The sequence below is a fragment of the Ovis aries genome, chromosome 5, assembly GCF_016772045.2.
Source record: "Ovis aries strain OAR_USU_Benz2616 breed Rambouillet chromosome 5, ARS-UI_Ramb_v3.0, whole genome shotgun sequence".
NCBI classification, from domain to species: Eukaryota; Metazoa; Chordata; class Mammalia; order Artiodactyla; family Bovidae; genus Ovis; species Ovis aries.
In genome coordinates, this window is record NC_056058.1 from 99,429,870 (window position 1) to 99,445,066 (window position 15,197).

Genomic DNA, 15,197 nt, shown 5'->3' on the forward strand with positions numbered 1-15,197 from the left:
CTCAACACAAGACCACTTGGAGATCTTGATAAAATGCAGATTCTAATTCGGTCAGGCTTGGGTGGGACCTGAGACTGCCCGTTTCTAAAAAGCTCCCAGGTAATCCATCCTTGAACTATAATCCATGTTGTAATCCATGGACCACTCACTGAGCAGCAGGGATGAAAGGAGCTTCCATCATACCTATTTGTCACTAAAAGGGTGCCTGACAACAAACAGCATTTCAGATGGGGTTAGGATGCTGCATTCCAGTGGCACATGGAGTGAGAGAGGGAAGAATCTATTGTCTGGGTGTAGCTTAAGCCCGGGGATCTCATCCATAAGTGAAGACAGTTGACAGGCGTTTTGCATGGGAAGAGAAAAACTTGAGTCAAAGTCACCCAAAGCGGTGCTTTGTGGTCAGCTGCAAGAGTGACAGCTGTTTATTGTGCATGTGGTGTCTACTTTTTTCATTCACGTGGAAGAGAAATTACTGATAAGGCAGGCAGTTTATTGTGTCCACAGCCTAGACTGTCATCCGACCTGACAGCTCCATTTCCATCCGTTTAAGTATTGGGGGATTTGATTTGTTCTGTTATCTAAACTAATTAAGATCAGAACAGCCACAGCTTCCGTTTATTCAGGGGTGCGCAGGTTTCCCTTTTGTATTAGTGAATAGAAGAAAAACATTGTACCAAAGAGGTTTCGATGCCCTTCTTTCAAAGTCGTCCTTTAATTATTAATGCTTTCGTCAGGCTTTATGAAAGGTGCCATGTTTCCTGAAGTAACTAAAGCTTGATAGGGCTTTATGTTATGATGGGAATTAATAAATGAGTGATGAGAATGGGGGAAATGAGGTGTGAAATTGCGTGGTATTTCACAGGGTGAGCTGCTTTTGTGATCTGTATTTTATCATGTCCTGGGTCCCATTTGGTGGAGGATTTGCTCCTGGATCAACGAGCCCTTGGGCTGTCATTGTTTCTTTAAAACAACAGGCATGAAGGGTGGAACACCATCCAGCCCTGCCTCTAGGCAAGCTCTCCTTTCTCAGAGGGTTGTGCTGCCTTGCTTCTTAAAGCCAAGTGGTTGCCATTTGCCTTTTCCTTCCCTTTGAATTATCTCTGAGGGTGGAACGAAAGATACACAAAGCTCTCCTTGAGAAGCTCACTTTCTCTCTAGCCTCCGCCCTCCAATCTTGCCCCCAGCCTCCTCCTTCTAGCCTCCACTATCACAGCCGGAATGATTTCCTACAACACACCTCTGATCCCATTAGCTACAGGATGCTCAGAGGTTAAAGCGTCTGCCTCCAATGCGGGAGACCTGGGTTCAATCCCTGGGTCGGGAAGATCCCCTGGAGAAGGAAATGGCAACCCACTCCAGTATTCTTGCCTGGAGAATCCCATGGACGGAGGAGCCTGGTAGGCTGCAGTCCACGGGGTCGCAAAGAGTCGGACACGACTGAGCGACTTCACCATCACCACCATCACCAAGGGCTAAACAGCTTGCATGGACTACATGTCCTTAGCATCCTCTTTTCAGCCTCATTCCCACCGCTTCCCCTTCCGGCGTTCCTGGCTGTCCTTGTAGTCCTTGGAACTCAGCTTTCTCCCGCCTCAAGATCGACCTGTAAGCTGCTTCCTCTGCTTGAGACGCTTCCTCTCCATTGGCCACCTGGTGAACACCTGAGGTTTTCGCTCAGTTATCACTTCTTCCGTGAAGCTGCCTTAGTCAGAGCTGTTTGGTTTCAGGGGATAGGAACCCACTAAAATGATCACAAATAAAAACATTTACAGAAACGAAAGAGCAGGCCACTCCATGGACATTCCCTAATAAGGCAGCCAGTATAGCTAGGATTTGGGGGCTTCAAAGAGGACAGTCAGGAACCAAGGGTGCCTGTGCGGAGTTGCCTAGCCTCCTCCCGTCTGCTCCGTTCTTTTGATTTGCAAAGTGATGTTTTGGCTTCTCTACCCTGTGTTGCTTTGGGTCTGATGCTATGTGAATTCCAACTCAGTGAACTTCTCCTTTTCCCAGTTTCAAATTTCCAGGGAGATTTGGATTGGCCCCTGTAGGTCAAGGGGCCAATTAGCTATGGCTTGGGAGTGGGGTCCCACCTCACACGGGGCTCATCTTTCAGAGGCGAAAGGTGTTATTTGGTTTTGCTACTGTGATTCCACCACGAGTAGAAACCTCTTTCTGCCAAGGCCCACTTTACTGAGCTTTGAGCTTGTACGTACAGTTTTGCTCATCCTTCACTCAAAAGGTACAAGGTTCCCAGATTGAACGACACAGCATCTCATTTCATGTGAGGAAGCCCTTCTCCAGATTCTGGGGTGGTTTTCCCTCTCAAGGTTTCCTTGCCGAGTAAGAAGAGCAAGTTGGAATCCCTGCTCTCACTGGGATTATTGTAAAATCTTTTTTTTTCCCCCCTTTTGGTTGGTGCAGGGAACTCAATTCTTTGTTTATTTGGAGGAAACTTGCAATAAAATTTAAAGGGAAATTGGATTTTTTTTATCCTTTGTGCTGTGAAATTTTATCTACTTGAGTAAGCTAAAGATAGTAAAATTACATTTAGGCTAATATCATTCTGCTCTCTAAACTACTTCCTAAGACTATTCCAGTGAGAGTGCCTCAGATGATAAGGGGCCAGATTTTTCTAGGAAAACTTATTTAAGTAGAAATCCTAAAGAAACTCAATTAAAGCTGAAATCGGTTGGAGAATTATGGAGTTTTTTTTTTTTTTTCTCTTTAAATACATACCACATCTTACAAATTCTCTCATGATGCCCTATTTTAAGAGTTTATCTTGGAGAATACCAGTTCTGTAATAGAAGAAAACACAGTGAAGGTTTTTATTGATGATTACCAGTGAAAAATATCATTTTTGAGGGGCCTACTCCAAATAGCCTGCATGATCCTCTCAGCAAACCTCTTATTTCATGTTGGAATTTGCATAACATATAGAGTGATTTCCTGCTGTGGGTGTCAAAAGAAAGCTATCTTGGGAAAAAAAAAGAGCGGGATAGATTTTTTGAATTATCATCTCTTGCTCTCCACATAAGCTTTTCTCCTTCTTTTTTAATCTTTTAACCAGGAGCCACAGAAGTTGATTATGTTTACTTTTCCTGCTACAAGAAGATAATACTGATATCGGTTATGCTTGCTGCTTATGATTATTTTGGGGAATCATGTGAATATACTTTATAAACTGTGGCATTTTAGAAAGATGAGACACTTTTGAGGCCTTGTATGTGCAGTGAAGGGAACAAAGGTGCCTGCCTAACACATGGGTCCCGCCCTAAACGGTTAACCCTTAGCCTGGGAGACAGACAGATCCAAGCTCCTTGCTGGGACATCCTGAGTCAAAAGATTTGGAGTAGGGGGATTGCTACTGTTTTAAGCACCCCACCCCCTTCCCCAGTTAATACTGGGCAAACTTGGGATATACTGACCAAAGATTTTACTTTCATTTTCATTTGTGAAATGGAGGATGAAACAAAATATGCCTATAGCCATTAGATCATGACAGGGTATTATGAGTAAGGCAATATTCCTAAAAGTACCCACATGGAACCTGGAACTCAAAGTATAATTAATAAACGGTAGGTCTCCTTCCTTTCAATAAAATTAAGAAGGCATTGACCAGACCCCAAGGGAAGTACTGGAGAAGGAAATGGCAACCCACTCCAGTATTCTTGCCTAGAGAATGCCGTGGACAGAGGAGCCTGGTGGGCTGCTGTCCATGGGGTCGCACAGAGTCGGACATGACTGAAGCGACTTAGCGTGCATGCATGCATTGGAGATGGAAATGGCAACCCACTCCAGTGTTCTTGCCTGAAGGATCCCAGGGACAGAGGAGCCTGGTGGGCTGCCATCTATGGGGTCGAACAGGGTCGGGCAAGACTGAAGCAACTTAGCAGCAGCAGCAGCAGCAAGGGAAATACAAATAAAGTGTCCTGGGGGTTCAGAGCAGTAGGAAGAGGGCTTTCTCTTGAGATGAGGAGAAGAGGCGTCCCCTCTGCTGGCCTGTCCATGAGAAGTGGAGCGTATGGTGGGCTTAGGGGACTGATGCTGGCATTCTATAGAACTTGGTCTGGCTTTTTCATTTAATAGCCAAGTAACCTGGGAACACATCAGTTAGCCATGTATGCATCCGTTTTCTCATTTAGATAATAAGGATGATAATCAAACCTAACTGATAGGATGTTGTCAGACAGTAAAGCACTCATCCATCCATCCATTCAACAAATATTTCTGAGGACCTGCTCTCTGTTTGACATTGTTCTGGATGCTGGGGATATAGCAGCGAATAAAGCAGCAGCAGAGTATTACCATGTGGTCAGTGCTCAAGAAGTGAGAGGTGTTGTTATACTGTAATGAAAGTCTTCCAGTCCTGTAGTGTGATGTGTATGTTATAGCTATGACAGAGATAGACATTTCTAGAGCTTTCGTTATTTGACTGGAGCCACAGAATCATCACCAACTCAATGGACCTGAGTTTGAGCAAACTCCAGGAGATAGCAGGGGACAGAGGAGCCTGGAGGACTGCAGACCATGGGGTCACACAGAGTCAGACACAACTTAGGGGCCGCACAGCAACAGGAACAACAGAATGAAAGTCATAGGTCTTAGTTGGAAGGGACCCCAGGGCTCTTAGAGGATATTGTTGATGTTTCCCACTGTTTACACATTTGGTAGCTGTTCATACACAGTGTGTGCCTTTATTTGATTTTCTAGGCCATGGCTTTTAAACTGATCTTCACCCAACCTGCAACGGAAAAGATGTATTCTAGAGTTTTCACCAAATTTACTAAATCTGAATCTAACTATGTCCACTAAATGTGAACCCCGAAATCTACATTTTAAATTTTGGGTGATTCTAAAGTTGCAACATTGTGTTATGGGATTTCAGGAATTAAACTCAGATTTAGGAAGACCCAAATGGAGCTTCCCTGATAGCTCAGTTGGTAAAGAATCTGCCTGCAATGCAGGAGACCCCAGTTTAATTCCTGGGTGGGGAAGATCTGCGGGAGAAGGGATAGGCAACCCACTCCAGTATTCATGGGCTTCCCTTGTGGCCCAGCTGGTAAAGAATCTGCCTGCAATGTGGGAGACCTAGGTTCAACCCCTGGGAAGATCCCCTGGAGAAGGGAAAGGCTATCCATTCCAGTATTCTGGTCTGGAGAATGCCATGGACTGTATAGTCCATGGGGTCACAAAAGGTCGGATATGACTGAGCGGCTTTCACTTTCACTTTTTACTTTCAAAGTGACCTCAATCCTGAAGACATTCTGCTATCAACAGCTTCCTGATTTTGCATCTGACCTGGCCCATCTAGACCTGAGCAGAGAGGCTTCAGAGGGAACAGTGACCTGGAGAGCAGAGGTTCTTCAACGTGAAAAACTTTAAAATCATGCATTTCTTGTCTTACTCCCATAGTTTAACTGAGAAGGTCTGGACTCAAGCATTGATATAAGATCTAAGTCAGAGGATTCTTGGGCTAAGAAGCTTTTGGATTTGCTTACCTAGTCTAATTTTGCTTCACAAACATCTTCCAAGATATTCCCATCTCCTAGTTTGCTTTTCAACCTTTCAAAAATGCTTTGGAGTAGCTCACCAGGTTTTGATACTGCGAGATTGCAGTGTGATGCGAGCTCAGTTGTATCCGACTCTTTGCAACCCCTTGGAAGGTAGCCCTGCCAGACTCCTCTGTCCATTGATTCTCCAGCTATGAATACTGGAGTGGGTTGCCATTTTCTTCTTCAGGGGATCTTTCTGACCCAGGAATCAAACCAGCATCTCCTGCACTGGCAGGTGGATTGATGCTACAGTATATTGGACTTTTTAGAGCAGTTTTTTTCTGATTGATCCTCACGGGACTAAGTTTTTGAATATGCAGGGCCCTTTCATGGTTATTGTCTTCCTTTGTCCTCCCAGAATCCCTTTGAGGTAAAGAGGACAAGGGTAGATTTTGTTGTTCTCCCTTAAAAATTTGTAATCAGAGGTAGTCCTGGAAAATCTGTGTCAGAACAAGCTTCAACATGATACACAGACTTGGATTAGCATGCTTCAAGGGAAAATTGAAGAATGTTTCTCTTTTTTTAATATAAATATATTTATTTTAATTGGAGGTTAATTACCTTACAATATTGTATTGGTTTTGCCATACATCGACATGAATCCACCACAGGTATACACGTGTTCCCCATCCTGAACCGCCCCCCCACTCCCTCCCCATACCATCCCTCTGGGTTGTCTCAGTGCACCAGCCCCAAGCATCCAGTATCATGCATCGAACCTGGATTGGTGATTCATTTCATATATGATATTATACGTGTTTCAATGCCATTCTCCCGAATCATCCCACCCTCTCCCTCTCCCACAGAGTCCAAAAGACTGTTCTATACATCTGTGTCTCTTTTGCTGTCTCACATACAGGGTTATCATTACCATCTTTCTAAATTCCATATATATGTGTTAGTATACTGTATTGGTGTTTTTCTTTCTGGTTTATTTCACTGTGTATAATAGGCTCCAGTTTCATCCACCTCATTAGAAGTGGTTCTAATGTATTCTTTTTAATTGCTGAGTAATACTCCATTGTGTATATGTACCACAGCTTTCTTATCCATTCATCTGCTGATGGACATCTAGGTTGCTTCCATGTCCTGGCTATTATAAACAGTGCTGCGATGAACATTGGGGTACATGTGTCTCTTTCAATTCTGGTTTCCTCGGTGTGTATGCCCAGAAGTGGGATTGCTGGGCCATAAGGCAGTTCTATTTCCAGTGTTTTAAGGAATCTCCACACTGTTCTCCATAGTGGCTGTACTAGTTTGCATTCCCACCAACAGTGTAAGAGGGTTCCCTTTTCTCCACACCCTCTCCAGCATTTATTTCTTGTAGACTTTTGGATCGCAGCCATTCTGACTGGTGTGAAGTGGTCCCTCATTGTGGTTTTGATTTGCATTTCTCTGATAATGAGTGATGTTGAGCATCTTTTCATGTGTTTGTTAGCCATCCATATGTCTTCTTTGGAGAAATGTCTATTGAGTTCTTTGGCCCATTTTTTGATTGGGTCGTTTATTTTTCTGGAATTGAGCTGCATAAGTTGCTTGTATATTTTTGAGATTAGTTGTTTGTCAGTTGTTTCATTTGCTATTATTTTTTCCCATTCTGAAGGCTGTCTTTTCACCTTGCTTATAGTTTCCTTTGTTGTGCAGAAGCTTTTAAGTTTAATTAGGTCCCATTTGTTTATTTTTGCTTTGATTTCCAATATTCTGGGAGGTGGGTCATAGAGGATCCTGCTGTAATGTATGTCGGACAGTGTTTTGCCTATGTTCTCCTCTAGGAGTTTTATAGTTTCTGGTCTTACATTTAGATCTTTAATCCATTTTGAGTTTATTTTTGTGTGTGGTGTTAGAAAGTGTTCTAGTTTCATTCTTTTATAAGTGGTTGACCAGTTTTCCCAGCACCACTTGTTAAAGAGATTGTCTTCTTCATTGTATATTCTTGCTTTTAAAAAATAGTGTCTTTTTTTGTTTTGTTTTGTTTTTTGTTTTTGCAAAGTAATAGTAGGTTATAAAAGTGAAAATTAAAGGAGTAATAGAGGACTTAAATTTTTTAAAAAATAAAAAAAAGAATGATCGTAAAAATAGTAAAAATATGTCTAGGACTTTCTCTGGTGGTGTTGTGGGTATTGTGGGGTCAGTTCATTTTCGGATAGTTCCCTGGTTCGGCTTATATTTCTCCAGATCCATAGCCCCCTTCCTATGTAGTCGGTACTAACGACAGGGTTTTAATCTATTGCACCTGTCACTTCCAAGGCGGTTCCCTCTGTTTTAGCTTCTGTTTGCTGGTCTCTTCAGTGTCTGATTTCTGCCCTGACACTCAAAGGGGTCGGTGGTGGACACTTTTTTTAGGCTCACTTGTTCAGTTGTGCTGTGGAGAGGGAGGGATGCTGCAAACAAATACCACTGGCATGTGCTCGCAATGTCTCAGCCACACTGGGCCTGCCCCCGCTCACGGCGCGTGTGCCCTCCCTGCCCCTGCCCACACTGCTCAGGCTCTAGGTTGGTCCGCCGGGAACCGTCCGAGGCTGGCCCTGGGCTGCATACACCTCCCAGGTCTGAGCCGCTCAGGTTCAGGCACTCGGGTAGTCCTCAGAGGTGCAGACTCAGTTGGGCCTGCGTTTTGAGCCCTTCCCAGGTCCGAGCAGCACAGGTGATGAGGTGTTTGGCGAGCGTGGTTGCTGAGACTTATCGCCTCCCCGGTCCCTGCCACTCCGTTTTCTGGGTGTACAACTGGCACGCCTTCTCAGGTGGATGTTGACCGTCCAGAACCCCAAGAAGTCTTAGTTAGCAAAGAAGCCTGCTTACAGTTTTGTAGATAATGTCTCTCTGGGGCTGCGATTGCCCCCTCCCGGCTCTGGCTTTCTGTCACCGGAGGGGGATGGTCTGCAGCCAGCTAGTTCTGTTCAGTCCTTTGTTCTGTGCACTGGCAGTGTCTTAGGGCTTTTCGCATGGTAGCTATCCCACAGTCTGGTTTGCTAGCCCAAGTTAGTTTGCTTAGATTACCCTCGGGGCATTCAGGCCTGGTCCTTACTCTAAGCAGTGCAGCCTGCGCCCCCCTGCCCAGCCGCTGCTTGCTAGTGGCGGGTGCAGGAGTCTGCGCTGCTTCTCTGCTGGGGGAGTTGCTGCTGGGCTCGTAATCTGTGGGTTTTAATTATTTATTTATTTTTCCTCCCCGTTAAATGTTCTCTGTGCCTCCAAGGCTCACCACGGACTCGGCAGTGAGAGTGTTTCCGGGTGTTTGGAAACTTCTCTCTTTTTAAGACTCCCTTTCCGGGTCGGAGCTCCGTCCCTACCTCTTTTGTCTCTTTTTTTGTCTTTTATATTTTTCCTACCTCCTTTCAAAGACAATGGGCTGCTTTTCTGGGTGCCTGATGTCCTCTGCCGGCATTCAGAAGTTGTTTTGTGGAATTTACTCAGTGTTTAAATGTTATTTTGCTGAATTTGTGGGGGAGAAAGTGGTCACCCCGTCCTATTCCTCCACCATCTTAGGACTGCCCCCCCTGAAGAGTGTTTCTTGACCACTAGTTGAATCCACAGTTATGGGATATTCAGGTCTACTGCTATTACTAAAGCTAAAGGGATGTGAAAAATCTACCACTTTCCTCCTCTCAATTAAATTATAGTTTCATCAAAATACAGTCTAATTGTATTCTAGGTAACAGGGATTCCCATTGCAATTCTGAACAATTAGTTAAAGCCCACATATTTAAATCTCTAAACAGTCCTACGAGTTCAATGGATTTAGATAAGCAAAAATCTAAAAGGGGGTGTATGGAAATATTTTACCAAAGATTAAGTGTTTTTTGTTTATGCCTCACTAATCGAAAGCATTGTTCTATTTTCAAATATCCAGTTACACCTTTATACTTCAGTTCAGTTCAGTTCAGTTCAGTCGCTCAGTCGTGTCTGACTCTTTGCAACCCCAGGAATCGCAGCACGCCAGGCCTCCCTGTCCATCACCAACTCCCAGAGTTCACTCAGACTCACGTCCATCGAGTCCGTGATGCCATCCAGCCATCTCATCCTCTGTCGTCCCCTTCTCCTCCTGCCTCCAATCCCTCCCAGCATCAGAGTCTTTTCCAATGAGTCAACTCTTCGCATGAGGTGGCCAAAGTACTGGAGTTTCAGCTTTAGCATCATTCCTTCCAAAGAAATCCCAGGGCTGATCTCCTTCAGAATGGACTTAGGTTAACACAGTTAAACAGAAACTAACCTTTTTCCATTAAAAGAGATAGTGTATATGCCAAGGGCAGAAGCAGTGGCGCTTTGCTGATACTTTACCTACAAAAGCTGCCCTGAAACACCAACAACAAAAATACGTGGTGCTGCGTTTTACCACTGCCATACTATTTATCGTTAAACATTTAGTTGTTTTCCTAAGAAAGATGAGTATTGAAAACATTATTTTAAGCCTTTATTTGATATTAAAAACTATTCCTTCCTGCCTTCTGCTTTCTTTTGGCAGATGACATGAAAGAAAAGTACCCAAATTGTGGATGTTCTGGTGCCTTTCAGTTGAATTTTTAAAATTCTACCTCCCCTAGTCCTATTTTTGACCTCTAATTCCTGAGTTCTTAAACACAGTGTCCTCCCTAGAAATATTGAAGCTGAGTCATAAATTTCAACTTGTATAGTCTGAAAATGGCCATCAGATAATATGGCTGTAATAAAAAACAAACAAATAAAAAACTATCCATTTGATTCTACAATACAAACTTCAGAGAATAAGAGTCAACGCATTTTATTGGCTTGTACAAATGGCAGAATCCAGAAGAGCGAGCTGTGTGGTGGGCTGTGTGTCCGGGGCTCTTGTCAGAAGACCGGGTGGGAGAGGAACTCGTCGCAGAGATGGTTTCTGCCTTTCATCAGAGCAGCCCTGGGGAAGGTCTCTGAGGTTGAACCATTGAGGTTGAACCGTGAACCATTGCCTCACAGTTCCCAACAAATGTCCTCTGCCATCACTGCCCTTCATCACCCCTTATCTCGGGCTCCTGCCACAAGATCACATACAAATCTCAGCTGCTCGTGGTGCCTTGTGAAGTCATCCTAACCTTCAGGGACCTCCCCTTCTCGCAGCACTTGCTGCTTATTACTTCCAACACACAGCCTTCAGCGTGTGTGCCTTTGGTTGTGATTTCCTCTTCAATTATGTTATTCATGGATGGCTCAGTGGTGTATTTCTAGACTCTTATCCAGGACGCCAACAAAATGCTTTTCTCAGAAAGAGGTTATATTGAGGGGATGTCCCTGGCATTTGCAGTGGTTAGGACTTCACCTTTCAATGCAGGGGGTGTGAGTTCAATCCCTGACCTGGGAGCAATGATCTCATATGTCTCGCAGCCAAAAAAAAAAAAAAAAACCAACAAAACACAAACAATATGGTAACAAATTCAATAAAGCCTTTTAAAATGGCCCACATTTTAAAAAAATCTTAAAAGACATTATGTTGGGAGTCAAAGAAACACCTGACTGGTAGACAAGAGATGTGTTACCCCTGGCTCTGCTCTGAATTTGGAGAAGGACCTCTTGAGCAAAGCATTTAACCTAGCTTCATTTCTTTCCTTGGCTGTGAAATGAGGAAACCGAACTAGATAATCTCCACGTAATCTACTTTGAAATTGTATTTCTGGGACTTCAGTTTCAATGCAGCAGGTCGAGAACATGATTTTTCATCTTCTTGGCCTCCCCAAATCCCTCCAAAAAGGATGGTAAAAGAGTTTTAAAAGTTTTATACCCCTGGGAAGATAAAGGGAAGGGAGAGACTCCACAGCTAGTGAGAGATTGATACATTTTGGGAAAGCGGAGAGGAGAGGATTGATAACAAGCTTAGTATAAGAGAAGCTGTTTCATTTAAGTGCCCTGGAGAGGCAAGCCCTGTGAGAAGCAAGCTGACCAACTTCAGCCAGCACATGAAGGGCTCAAGCCTTAGTGATTCCAGTGCCATGGAGAGTAGGGATACCACGTGGGGCTAAAATCAGGGCTTTAATATGAGAGTTTGCTCCAGGCTCCTCTCCCTGCCTTGCTCCCAGAACATTCACAATGTATTTCATTCTCCCAGAAGATGGCTGACTCTGCTCTAGAAAATTGAAACCCCCAGGGTTGATGGGGAGTTAGGGACATGTCTCACTGGAAAGGGAGAATTTTAAAGAAAAGGAATAAAAGGAAGTCGGCTGGAACAGTGTAGAAAGGAATAGAAAGTAGAAAAAGCTAAAACTAGAAAGTAGGAGAAGTTGAAAATTGAGGAAATCTCTTAAGAAGGACAAAAACAGACAATAGAAAGGAAATGGTAGGAAAATTTGAGGGGCGTTCCATCAGGTCCAATATCCAAATAGAGGAATTCAAAAAACAAAAAGAGAGAGAGAGAGAACTCAGATAATTGAAGAAAAGAGATGGTCAAAGAATATTTAAGAGTATGTATCAATAGAGTAGTTCATAAGTCTTCAGGTTAAAATGACCTAGCAAGATGAATGAGGAGCACCCAGGGAAATGAATGAGAAAAAGACTCATTATACTAGGGAACGGCAATAACATTTCAGAACAGAAAGGTAAAGAGAAAAATTTTAAAGCTCCCAGACTGGGAAGTTATTTAGAGAGATTATCAATGTTAATAAAGTATGAAAGATCAGAATGGTACCTGGTTTCTCAACAATAAGATTATAAGAAAGAAGATAGAGAAGTAATATCTTTTACATTTTTAGAAAAAATAATCTTCGTCTTGTAAATCTATATTCAGCCAAACACAATGAAGGATGAAGCTAAAATAAAGATACTCCAACCATGCTGTAGTTCCTGCACTGCATAAAAATAAAAAGATATATGAGAAAGTTAACAATCATAAAATAGTTACTTGGTTCAGTGGAGGAGAGTGTTTATATAGCTTTAGCAATTTAAATATTGATTTTACCAAAAATTATGATATGTGTGGAATGAGAAGGGGGCTATAATATCCCCTTCAATCCATATCTTCAAAAGTAGAAAGTCAATAGATAATGAATAGATGTCTCTGTGAACTGGTAAATGAGAACATCAGCACATTTGGAAAAATGAAGATAAATACCAGAATAGTCTGCTAAAAGAGTCCCAAAGTGTTATAGCTGATGAGTAGGACTTGCGGTGGTTGGGCCGAAGACTGCTGTTATATTGCAGGTTTTTAGTACCATTTGACTCTTAACTATGTGTGCATACTACTTTTATTTGAAATCTCTTCTTAAAAAGTTTATATTCTTTTTCTAAAACTTGACGTATATCCCAGTTTGGTATATAGAATTTTTCTTAAACTTTACCGTGAGACCCTGGAGAACTGCGTGATGTATTTCTTCGTATCCCTTGTTCACACTCATTTCCTTAATGAACATTATGTCATGTTGAAACGGGTAAGATGATGCTTCAGTCTCGCTGATTTCTTTTAAGATTTTTCTTATGTATTTTTGCCTGCACTGAGTCTCTGTTGCTGTGCACAGGCCACTCCCTAGTTGCGGTGCACAGACTTCTCGAAGTGGTGACTTCTCTTCCTGTGGAGCCCAGGCTCCAGTAGTTGTGTACAGGGGCTTAGATGTCTCTTGGCATGTGGGATCTTCCTGCACCAGGGATTGGACCTGTGTCCTCTGCATTAGAGGTGGATTCTTAACGACTGGACCACTAGGGAAGCCCTGGATATGAATAGAAAGTGAAAAAGAGCTTTTTACCTACGTGGAAATGAACATAACACCTTGAGTAGAAGTAGATTGGAGTGTATGTTGAAATTCACAACCTTTGTTCTCTGTAACTCGTAAATTTCTTCATTGCCCCCCATCCCGCTGGGTAGCTGGGAAGTAACTAAATTTGCCCATGAGAGTTATGTGATTCTTCTGCTTTAACATTGTCTTTTCATATACATCTTTGGGCAAAAAAGATGAGCTTGAGCTTCTAAACTCAAGTCCCTATGAAGAGGACTGTTCCTTCTTTTGCCTTCTGCCTTCTTCAGGGAGTGTCTGGATTCAGATGGATGGAAATAGTCTCTCCAAACATTACTGGTCACTGAGTAGAAGGCATAAGGGTAACATAGAAGGAAAATAGGGAAATAGTGTGGTTGAATTAGCAAATGGCTTTCGAAATGTCAGTTTGGATTGATTGACGTAACTCACTTCTGTTCTTTCATTGGTTAAAGGAAGACATAGGGCCTTGGGTGCACAGGACTTCTGTACTACCCAGCTTGGGCAAGTGAGCTGTGTTTCTTTCACAACAGATACTGTACCCTACACGAATAACACTCATGCAAAATTTTGATACGAAGAATAGAGAAAAGAGAAATGTATGGGTAGAAAGAAAAGCAAGAGTAACCATTGAATGCCATTAATTCTCAGATTCAAATAAATTAGTTTGTGGGGAAAATGTGAGGGGTCAGAAAGCTCAAAATACCTGATTTCATTTGGGGAAAGCAAAAAGCAGAATAACGTACTGACTGCATTGGCGTGGAGCAGTTTGATTGTGGGACTGAGAGAAATTGAATCAATGTGTGGGGAGAATTAATTCCCAGTAATCAGATGCTCTTTCCAGTTAGTTTAGGAAATACTACTTTCTGTGCATAAAAGTGTGATTTCCTCTCCTTAGAATTTTTCTGTCATTTTCTTAAGGCTCGCTTTCTCACTAGGAAGAAAATTCAGAAGGTTTCAGGAGTGAGTAAAATGCTTAGGTTGTGTGCATATGTATTTTGATTATGTATTAGAACACATTGAATAATTAAACTTAAATATTTTAATGATCTCATTTGCTATATCCTTGGAGGATAATTGTAACTCAGAAAAGAATTTCCCCTCTAGTGTGTTCTGTTTTTACATAACAAAGGCTGCCTTAATGAACCTTTATCTCACAATGTAATACCAATGGTAACGTTTTAAATATCAAAATGAAAGGGAGGATTTATCACAGTTTTATTCTTTTAGACAAATTAATACTACTTAGTCCACTTGTTTTTCTGATTTTATTTTATTTTTTCTTGTTTTTAAAAAAATTTTATTGAAGTATAGTTGATTTACAATGTTGTGTTACTTTCTACTATACAGTGAGGTGAATCCGCCATACTTACACATATATCCAATCCTTCTTGACATTCGGTTAAGATAAAACTTACTGATAAAAGTCGATAGCAAACAATTTTTTCTGATATTTTATTAAAAGAAGATGATATAATTACAAAGTTTCAGAAGTAAAAATAGACCATCTTAAAGTCTAAATCAGAATGAAACAGTTAAAAGTATGTTTTTTAAATATCTTAAAACAACTCTGTGATCTTATTCAAAATAAAGAGCATATGTGAGTACTCGACTATATTTATGGAGGAAAAAGTTTTATTTTTTTTTACCTTTATTGATCAAAGAATTTAAAGCATATTTTTCTATTGTACTGGTGGCTCAGATGGTAAAGAATCCACCTGCGATGCAGGAGACCTGGGTTCAGTCCCTTAGTTGGGAAGATCCCCTGGAGAAGGAAATGGCAACCAACCCCAGTGTCCTTGCCTGGAGAATCCCAGGGACAAAGGAGCCTGGCGGGTTACAGTTCTGCGGAGTAACACAGCCTGCGGAGTCACAGAGTCAGACAGACTGAGCGACTAACACTTTTTCACTTCACTTGTATTTAACACTATCATTCTTTCATCCCTGCCATTCAACT

At 42.2% G+C, this 15,197-nt stretch overlaps 1 protein-coding gene across 22 annotated transcripts in view; it reads left to right on the forward strand.

Moving 5' to 3' along the window:
- PAM (peptidylglycine alpha-amidating monooxygenase) overlaps positions 1–15,197 on the forward strand; it is a 321,661-nt gene that overhangs the window by 115,087 nt on the left and 191,377 nt on the right. For 2 of the 22 annotated variants that reach the window (XM_060416039.1, XM_042250796.2), the window contains one exon: positions 5,246–5,361. The exons of the other annotated variants lie outside the window; for them this stretch is intronic. The gene's annotated coding sequence lies outside the window, so the exon portion shown is untranslated. The remainder of the gene's footprint in view (positions 1–5,245; positions 5,362–15,197) is intronic. 22 annotated transcript variants of the gene reach the window in all.